This window comes from Macaca thibetana, chromosome 13 (assembly GCF_024542745.1).
Source record: "Macaca thibetana thibetana isolate TM-01 chromosome 13, ASM2454274v1, whole genome shotgun sequence".
NCBI classification, from domain to species: Eukaryota; Metazoa; Chordata; class Mammalia; order Primates; family Cercopithecidae; genus Macaca; species Macaca thibetana.
The window spans coordinates 85,312,111-85,321,557 of NC_065590.1; the positions used below are offsets into that span (position 1 = coordinate 85,312,111).

Sequence of the window (9,447 nt, forward strand, 5' to 3'; positions counted from 1 at the left end):
GTAAGTCTCATGAGATCTGATAGTTTTATCAGGGGTTTTTGCTTTTGCACCTTCCTCCATTTTCTCTTGCCACTGCCATGTAAGAAGTGCCTTTCACCTGTTGCCATGATTCTGAGGCCTCCCAGCTATGTGAAACTGTGAGTCCAATTAACCCTCTTTTTCTTTGCGGGCATGTCTTTATCAGCAGTGTGAAAACGGGCTAATACAGAGACCCACCATATCATTATAGTAATGGTGACTGAGAAATCCCTGAATTCATCAAGACCCCCAGGAGCTTGTCAAGTGCTTTCCTGGTTCCTGCTTTACTAAGCAGTATTACTGTCTTCTCTAGGGTCATCTATCGCATGAATGCGTTTCTCCTTGAAGCCTTTTCTGACCACTTGAGTCAACACTGATCTTCTTTTTCCCACTTCATAATGCAGACAATGTGCACAACACAGCTTACCATATGATGTCTTAGTTGTTGCTGTGCTTCTGTCCTACTGGCATGCCTAGGTGATGAGGTTCGGCCAGTTGTTTTGTTATATTTGCCTGAACTCTTTAACCTTGTGACTCACCCACACAGTGGGGAGTAAGACTTGTTAAAGTAGTATTTGAAGATATGTGTGTGTTTGGGGTGGGGGTTATTGGAGTGAGGATATCAACTCTCTTCACAAATCCAAGCATAACAATTTGACTGTGATTGCACCATGTTATTCTCCTTACCCTAAAATCTATATTCAGTAATCATTTCAGGGGTTCTCAGAACTGTATATAAAAACAATAAATATTCAATAACAATGGCTAAACCCAGTTTGTAGAAATAGCTCTACATAGTTTAATTTTTAATTTTTTTTTTTTTTCCTGGGACAGAGTCTTGCTCTGTCACCCAGGCTGTAGTGCAGTGGCACAATCTCGGCTCACTGCAACCCCCGCCTCCCGGGTTCAAGCAATTCTCCTGCCTCAGCCTCGCAAGGAGCTGGGATTCCAGGCGCCCACCACCACACCCGGCTCATTTTTGTATTTTTAGTAGAGATGGGGTTTCACCATGTTGGCCAGGCTGGCCTCAAATTCCTGACCTCATGATCTGCCTGCCTTGGCTCTACATAGTTTTCTAACTTAATTATGTATTTAGCAAACTACAAAGTGTGCATAGATATTTCTTTCATTGTGAAAGCACTGCGGAGACTTTCAAATGATTTTATTTTTGATATATTATTTCTTATTTTACCAACATGCCTCTTTCTTCTAACAAAATCTTACACTGAGAACCAAGTACACGAATAGAAATGAGCAAGAGAAGGAGTATGTGTGAAAGAGACCTTGGGGATAGCATCTCTATTTAAGCATCTCTATTTATGATAGCATCTGTATTTAAAGACAGAGCATTGGGTGGTAGTCCTAAGGCTCCTCAGACATCCCCTCTCCACCTCCGAGCCCCTTTTGCAGATCATTTAGAGATCAGTGGCATCTATTGACTTCAAGGAATATTAGTTGTGGAATGAGACAGGTCTGAGTTCAAATCTTGGTTCTGCTATGTACTTGCAATAAAATTATGAGCTAGTCTTTTGACATCTATGAGCTACAAAATAAAGATAATCATAACTAGAATATTATCTTAAAGGGCTGTAAGAATTACCAAATATGTGGTCCAGAATATACTATGTCTTTCTTTAATGTAGATGCTATTATTCTCTTCCGTGTTTCATGTCATGGGCACCTTATGGGAGTCTGTGTCAGAATAACTGCACTCTTAGATAACACAATTTTTCTCAGGTCCTAATGGAGAAAACAGAAATAGATCCATCACCGTTTACACCTGATATTCATTGTTCCCAAGTCCCCAACTGCTTTACTACAAAATCCAGGCTTTTATAAGGTTACCTCCCCACAAGACTTTCAAGTATTCTCCAAAGCAAAGATGTGCCCTCTGGTTATTATTCACTGCTGTAACTTAACCTTCATGTCTTAAGAGGACTTCCAAAGTACTGCTGTGGGTTTGTACCTCACGTTATTTTTGTACTTTCACATTTCCCAAAAAATATCCTAAGTTGATAATGAAGACACACTACAAATGAACATTGGTATAAATAAAACTATGACTACCCAGGCAAAGGGGAAAACATAGTTTTTCATTATTACTTGTAGCTAGGGTTCCATAGAAGAGTTGTCTAAACTGAAGAGAACTGTAGTGATGACATGGTGTCCATGTCTGATGATACCAGCAAGCTAGTGACACCAAGTCATGCTGGGAACACTCAGGTAGGTCAGAATTCTGCATTCCTCATCATTGCTGCCTCTAGACACCCACATGCCCTGCCACACTTCATGCTAGCACTGATTTCAGGAAGTGAGTGGAATAGTGTGTTTTGGCTAAGCTCAGATGGGAATCAGAGCAAAGTTCCTTGCACTCCAAAGTATCACAGCATTAAGAAACACAACTTTTCAACCGGGCGCGGTGGCTCACACCTGTAATCCCAGCACTTTGGGAGGCCGAGGCAGGAGGATCGCGAGGTCAGGAGATCGAGACCATCCTGGCTAACACGGTGAAACCCCATCTCTACTAAAAATACAAAAAATTAAACGAGAGTGGTGGTGGATGCCCGGTAGTGCAGTGGCGGAGATGACACCACTGCACTACAGCCTGGGCAACAAAGTCAGACTCCATCTCCAAAAAAAAAAAAGAAACACAGCTTTTCTTATGGCCACACCTAGCTCCCTCCTCCTCGGTACACATAGCCCACTGAAGAGATCAGAATATGTTCTAGTATGAGGTAGTACATTTACAATGCATGGCTTTGTTACTCAGTTTGGCCCAAGAGATTTGGTCTTCCTTATTTCCCTGGTAATGAGTTTCCTTTTGGGACCTGCATTGATTCTCCCTGAAATCTGGTCCCTGGTGCCCCTAGGTAACCTCAATCGATGGTATAAATGATTTAAGTGGCATAGAGTCCTACTTCACTTGTCAGAAGCATCAGAGCTTAGATTGTGCCCAACCAAGATACCATTTTATATAATAGATCTTAGTGGATATATATATTAATTGTGGATAATTCTCCATCTCTATATGCATGTGGTCAAAATTTACACTTTAAACATAAGGTGCTTCACCTATAGCATGTATATGTCCATTCTTTACTGTTAAACAGATTCATGCAAGCACTATGTGATAATATTCGTAGGTATATGTACATTAAACACAAACTATATTCAAGGCAAAATATCCTGTTCTTTATGTGCATTTACATTTCCATCCTCAAAACAATCCTATAATGGAAACACTTTGATTATAAGTACTGTATAGATAAGGAAACCCGAGAGTGGAAAAAGGTAAGAAACATGTCCACAGTCACAGTGTAATGACAAGCCTGGGATTTAATCCCTGGTCTTTTTCTAAAAGACTTTCAATTTGCAATAAATTAATTACTACATAAAGGTGACTTCTTTTTTGTAGTTGCTTAGTGTTTGTAAATTTTTTTATGATGGTTGCTTCTAAGACGTTCCTTGATTTCACATTCATAGAAAATACAATGACATGTAAATGCATTGGAAATACAAAGAATGTAAGTGCAGATTCATAAATGCTCCTCACTTTAGGGTGGTTCTTAAATTTTAGTGTGCATTAGAATCCCCTGGAGGGCTTGCTAACATACAGAAAACTGGGCTCCATCCTGAGTTTCTGATTCAGGTTATCTGGGGTGGGGCCTGAGAATTTGTATTTCTAACAAGTTCCGAAGTGATGTTGATATTGCTGGTCCCAGGACCACACCTTGTGAATTATTTCTCAATACTAAATGAAAAGCAGTCACTGTTACGATGTGAGCCCTGTCATTGTTCAATAATTTTCATAAATATAGCATACTTTAAAAGCAGTGGTTTTTATGCTCACTGTTATAAAATAACTGAGCAAGATGCACAGCAAATGTTCATTTAGGACTCATTAATGGATGATCACTTTATATCTGACTCTCAAGCATGCATTTTCTGGAATTATCAAGGTGTCAGGTGAGGCTCCCCATCCCACTCTCTTAGGTGGCTAGCTGGAAGGGAATTTGGGACAGCCCACAAATTGATTACCTCCTCTCTTCTGTTTCCTTTCATAGTCCTAAATGGAAGTTTTTGTACCTTTGGACCTGTTTGTATGTCTGGAGCTCTTCCAGGACGGAAAAGAGAAGGAGATTAGCCAACAAAGAGCTGTAGCTCCAGGGTCCTCCCCTAGAAACCCACAGGATCTTGCCCTTTCTCTGGTTTGCAGAGGAGAAAGGGTAGGCAGAAAGCCCTCCTGTGCCCAGTAGTCCATCCTATTTCCATTGGGCCCTTCTCTTCTGACCGCAATTTGCACCTCACCCAGGTGTGAAAACCTTTCCTGGGGCAAGGAAGTTGCAAGCCTCTCTGTTAGCAGCAGGTTGAAGCCACTGTCCTCCTTGTTACTGAGAAAGTGAGTCTCTAGCTCGGCCTCTGATTTCCCTCAGACACTTGAACTATTCATACTCTATTAAACACATATGAAGGAAGGAAATTGGACTTTCTCAGGTTTCAGATGTATCAGCAGGGATGTATGACTGAAAATTAATTCCCTGACACAGACTGATGAAGCCAGCAGTTTCCTGAAATACTGGGATATATTTTATATTTTTCATAACACATGATCTCAATGTTACATGTCTTCCCTAATTCAAAATGCTGATGTTTTGACAATGGGACACAGACTCTCCCATTTTTATAAACAGCTTTCGTGTTAATTAGTCAAAATGCCAAGAATTTGGTCAGTTTGTATAGTAATGAAAAACTCTAATAAAAATCTGCATATCTTCTAATGAGTGCATTATGTCATTTAGCTACAAAGGACCAGATGAACTAATGCACCATTAGATCTGGAGTTTGGCAATAACTGAAAACAAAACATCTCTTATATCTTAGTGGTTTTTTTTTTTTTTTTTTTTGGAATTTTTTTAATCCCCAAGGTCGGCTTTTTTCATGCGATATTTCTTCGTCTCTCCTTCTAGCAGTACTAGTTTAAGTACTGCTAGTCATACAAGCTTCACTCATGAGGTATTGGTGAATATATTCTTAAACCAACTTTGTTTATTTTTACATACGATATATCATTTTCACTTACTATACTCAAGTCTCATATGTAAGCTCTGGAGGTTACATTTTAAATGTCACTTATTATCCATGGGTTCTAGAGCAAGTTCCTTTATTTTTCTGATCTTTTGGCTACTTACTTGAAGAAAAGTATCAACTGCTCTACCTCAAATGGTTGTGTTGATGGAACAAATGCCTGATGTATGTTAAAGAACTTAAAAACCTAGGAAATGTCATGCAAATTTGTAAGACTTATTATTACTGTGTGATTGTACTAACCCATATAGAACTTTGTAACAGAAGAATCATCTAATCAAGATGATTAAAATCTATAACAAGGATACCATCCAGGGGAGGCTCAATATATTGACTAAAATATAAGACTGAAGGATTTAATGAGAGTTGACAGGACTCTCTTGATGGTACATTGAAGCCAAATAATTGGGATCTCTCTGCTATGAACACCTGACATCAGAGAACACTAGAAACCAAGAAATATATTAAACAGAAAAAAAGGAGAAACAAATATTCAACAAGACAGAGATTACCAACATCCTGGAAATGAATCCAAAAATGGATTCTCTTCAACTCAGTCACAGCTGACCCAGAGATTAAAAGCAGCAGTCATTTGTGTAATTTAAAATACTGAATAATATTGGACCTGTAAGTCTTGTGGTCCTCAACCAACTCCCTGAATCTCCCTGGGTTTTAGACAAATTGCTTTATAGAGTAAGTATTGAAAGAACTTTGAGTAGACCAGTCAATCTTACTAAAAACACATGAAGGAACTCATTGCACCCCCAGCGAAATGAGTGAAATGAGAAAAGCTGCACCCCAGCTTTTCAGAACTCAGTTTGGGGTGTGTATTTGCATATGTAAGTGTCTCCTTCTGGTAAACCAGAGACAGTATAACTAGTGGCTAGTATTTCTGGAAGCAATTATCTCTGCACTTTAATTCCTTTTGTTAAAAATAAAATCTAGAATAGCAGTTAAATCAGCCTGTGGTTTCAAGAGAGATGAAAGTTGAGACTTATTTGGGCTTATTGGTGGATGGGTTCAGGAAAGAAACGGCACATTAGATAGTGCCAAAGATATAGAAGGAAGGAAGTTACTGATACCATTCACCTGACTCCACGGTGCATTACTGCTGGGTTGGAAGAATTATTAGGAGAGCCAATAAAGAAGGAGGGTAGGTGGTTGTAGTGGAATCATGAGAAAAAGGTCGTCTTTTGAAATATTTTTCAGAAAATAGGGTAATTACTCATTCGGTAGAATATGAAGACTTGCAGTGCAGTACTCACCAAAGACTTTCAGAGTCCAAGACCCTGTCAATCTTGAAAATGTATTTGCCTTGAGCTTTGAGTGTGCTGGTGGTGGGAGGTTAAGTATTCCCAGGTCTTTTGTAGGAAGGAGCCATTTGAAAGTTCTCAAAGGAATCTCTTACATATAGGCAGCTTCTTGAGTGTTATCCTTCTCTGTTTAGCTTGTTAATCTGAAGATAGATTTAAAAAACAGTAATTTGTTTTTAAAAACAGTAATTTGATTGAAACATCAAATAAGCTTTCTTGAGCCTATCCATCTCTGTTCTGTGCTAGGCATTGTGGCACTATATGTGGAGACATATACTACAATAATGGAAGAATGAACTTCACACCTTGAACTTGAGGAATTAATGTTAAGATGTTTGCATGTATTATATAAATAAAAGGGAATGCCACATTATTTACTATAGATGTGCACTGTAAATTGTTAGCAATACTTAGTGTGAGATATTTAAAGGGTAGCCTTACAGGGGAGACTTTAACTCAGTAAAATATTTATCACATATCTTTACTTATCTCTTCTTGATGACTTTAGAACATAGAGATAAGTCAGTCACAGTCTTTGTTCTCTGGTTTCTTAAAAATCTTTATGGAGGTATTGCCAAATAGGACAATGAACACAAAAGTATAGGTTAGTAGTCAGTCTGTTATTTTTATATGGGAAGGTTGGAAATGAGTTAAAGCTAACTCAGTTCTGGAAATTGCCTGCCTGCTACATTTTAACCCCAGCATCATTGCTTTCCTAAATGAAAGCCCCAAATTGCCCATCATTTCTATATAATTTCATATTGAAAGTTGAGAAATAGCTAGGCGGAGTTAGCTTGATCTGATAACTCACTTGGTTTTCTCTCCAAGGCGCTAAAGCCGTTTTTGAGATCTCATTCCCATTGCTAGACATTCTGAAGTGATGCTTTTTCTGTCCTCTATTATGCAACAGACCGTTTGTTCACAAAGAGTGAGAATTGGAAAGAAAGAGTTTAGAAATCTCGCCATTGTGGAAACTAAGACCTACTGTTAATCTTCATTTTCCTCCACTTGACATGCCCACAAAGTGCTATTAGTGCTGTTTCTTGGAGAAGTAAGAAATCTTGCTTGGTTGGTCTATCAGCAAAGGCTTCAGGAAATGATTAGAATTTGAAAAGAAGTCTCAAAGCAGATTAATATTTTGATGGTGGTGATGGTGAAGACAGAGGATATTCCACTTGAAGTGGAGAATATGAGTGGAGGTACAAATATAAAACAATGTGGGACATGACAATGGCAGTGCATAGTTATAATTTGTGAGGACTAAACATACATTGATGTAAAAGTATTAGGTAAATTCTGCAATGTAGGTGTCAATGACATTTTGGAAAGTGTTAAATGCTAAGATGTATGTTTCCAGTAGACAGAGAGTCATGGAATGCTTGATTGGATGTGGTTGAAGTTAATCTTACCAAAATGTATATGACTGTCCGTCTGTGAAATTATTTGGAAGAAGGCAAGCAAATAATGGGCTATGAAAATAGTCAAGGCAAAATATTTGAGTCTGGATTAATTAGATAGCAATTGCTATGGGGATGCATGAGCACATAAGACCAATATTGTGAAGGGAGAATTCTGATTGACTTCACATATATGACTTGGAATATAGTGATTGGCTCTGATGAATGTGAGGAGAAATGGGAAGGTGAATGAAGATGACTCCAAGAGTAGGTGTCTGGTTGATCAGGAACATGAGGGTACCATTGCTGGCAACTGGATAATCAGAAGGAAAAGTTCATTGTTCCAGATGAGGGATGCATAGCCACTGGAGGTTTAGATGTTTCAGATGCAGGTGTGGATACATTTGCAAAGCTATATTTTAGAATGATGAAACTGCTGGGAGTAAGACGGTGGGTTGAAGGGGACAAATCCTTTGAACATCAGGTTGGTCATTGTTAAAAGCTTCACAAGGGCCGGACATGGTGGCTCATGCCTGTAATCCCAGCACTTTGGGAGGGTGAGGCAGGCAAATGACCTGAGGTCAAGAGTTCGAGACCAGCCTGGTCAACATGGTGAAATCCTGTGTCTACTAAAAATACAAAAATTAGCCAGGTGGGGTGGCACATGCCTGTAATCCCAGCTATGTGGGAGGCTGAGGCAGGAGAACCACTTGAATCTAGGAAGCAGGGGTTGCAGTGAGCCGAGATCATACCATTGAACTCCAGCCTAGATAACAGAGTGGGACTCCATCTCCCAAAAAAAAAAAAAAAAAAAAAAAAAGCAGCTTCAAAAGCCTCATTGCCAAATGGCAGGATACATAGTTAGGAAATAGTAAGGCATCGTGGTGAATAATGCTGACTTGTGATTGTATAACTAAAAGGACTTGTGTCTAGCAAATGGTCATGCATATAGATTTTTAAGAACAATTTTTGGGAGCATGGCACCTACATAATTTAAATACAGAAGTCAGTTTTCACCAAAAAAGAAAGCAGTCCTTACTAATTCTTCAGGAAGGCATGTACACATCCACAGGCAAGGAGAGGAGAACTCCATGTATTTCCATTGAGGGCCGCCCATAGTCAAAGGATTAAGACAAGAAAGACACATATTGATAAAGAAATTTTAATAACTGGAAGGAAAGGATAACACTTTTCAGCTTACAGAACTTGAGTACAATTACCTGACATCTATTTTTAAGAAAGAGAAGGAAATTTAATTGAATGCACAGTTAGACATCTATCAAAATGAATTTTCTTTAAAAACCTCATATAACAATATCCCATTTCTCTCTCAGCATAATGATTTCTTACCAACAAAGCCTGTCAGTGTTTCCTAGAAGCAATATTGAAGTGACTTCTTGCTGGAAATTCAGCAAATGAACTTTTTTTGCTCCCAGAATCTCTCTCCTCATTAGGCTAGTTAGAAATTCGCCCGGGGCTCCCAGCCCGTCTTCTCTCTGACGGATGCTAAGTGTAGAGAAGCTAATGGACACTTTAACTGTTAGGGGGCTTTCGCTTCAATCCCTTGCAGCCTGGCAGCTGACTCCCAAGTCCTTTCACCAGAGCTGCAATCATATGCACAAATATGATGGTTA

The 9,447-nt window shown here is 39.0% G+C and overlaps 1 long non-coding RNA gene across 1 annotated transcript; it reads right to left on the reverse strand.

Moving 5' to 3' along the window:
* Positions 1-1,227: 1,227 nt before the first annotated feature.
* LOC126933529 (uncharacterized) lies at positions 1,228-9,049 on the reverse strand. Its single transcript, XR_007718653.1, has 3 exons — positions 8,853-9,049; positions 6,369-6,559; positions 1,228-1,758 (listed from the first exon to the last, which is right to left on the reverse strand). It is a non-coding gene; the product is annotated as an uncharacterized LOC126933529 (long non-coding RNA).
* Between the last annotated feature and the right edge of the window lie 398 nt (positions 9,050-9,447).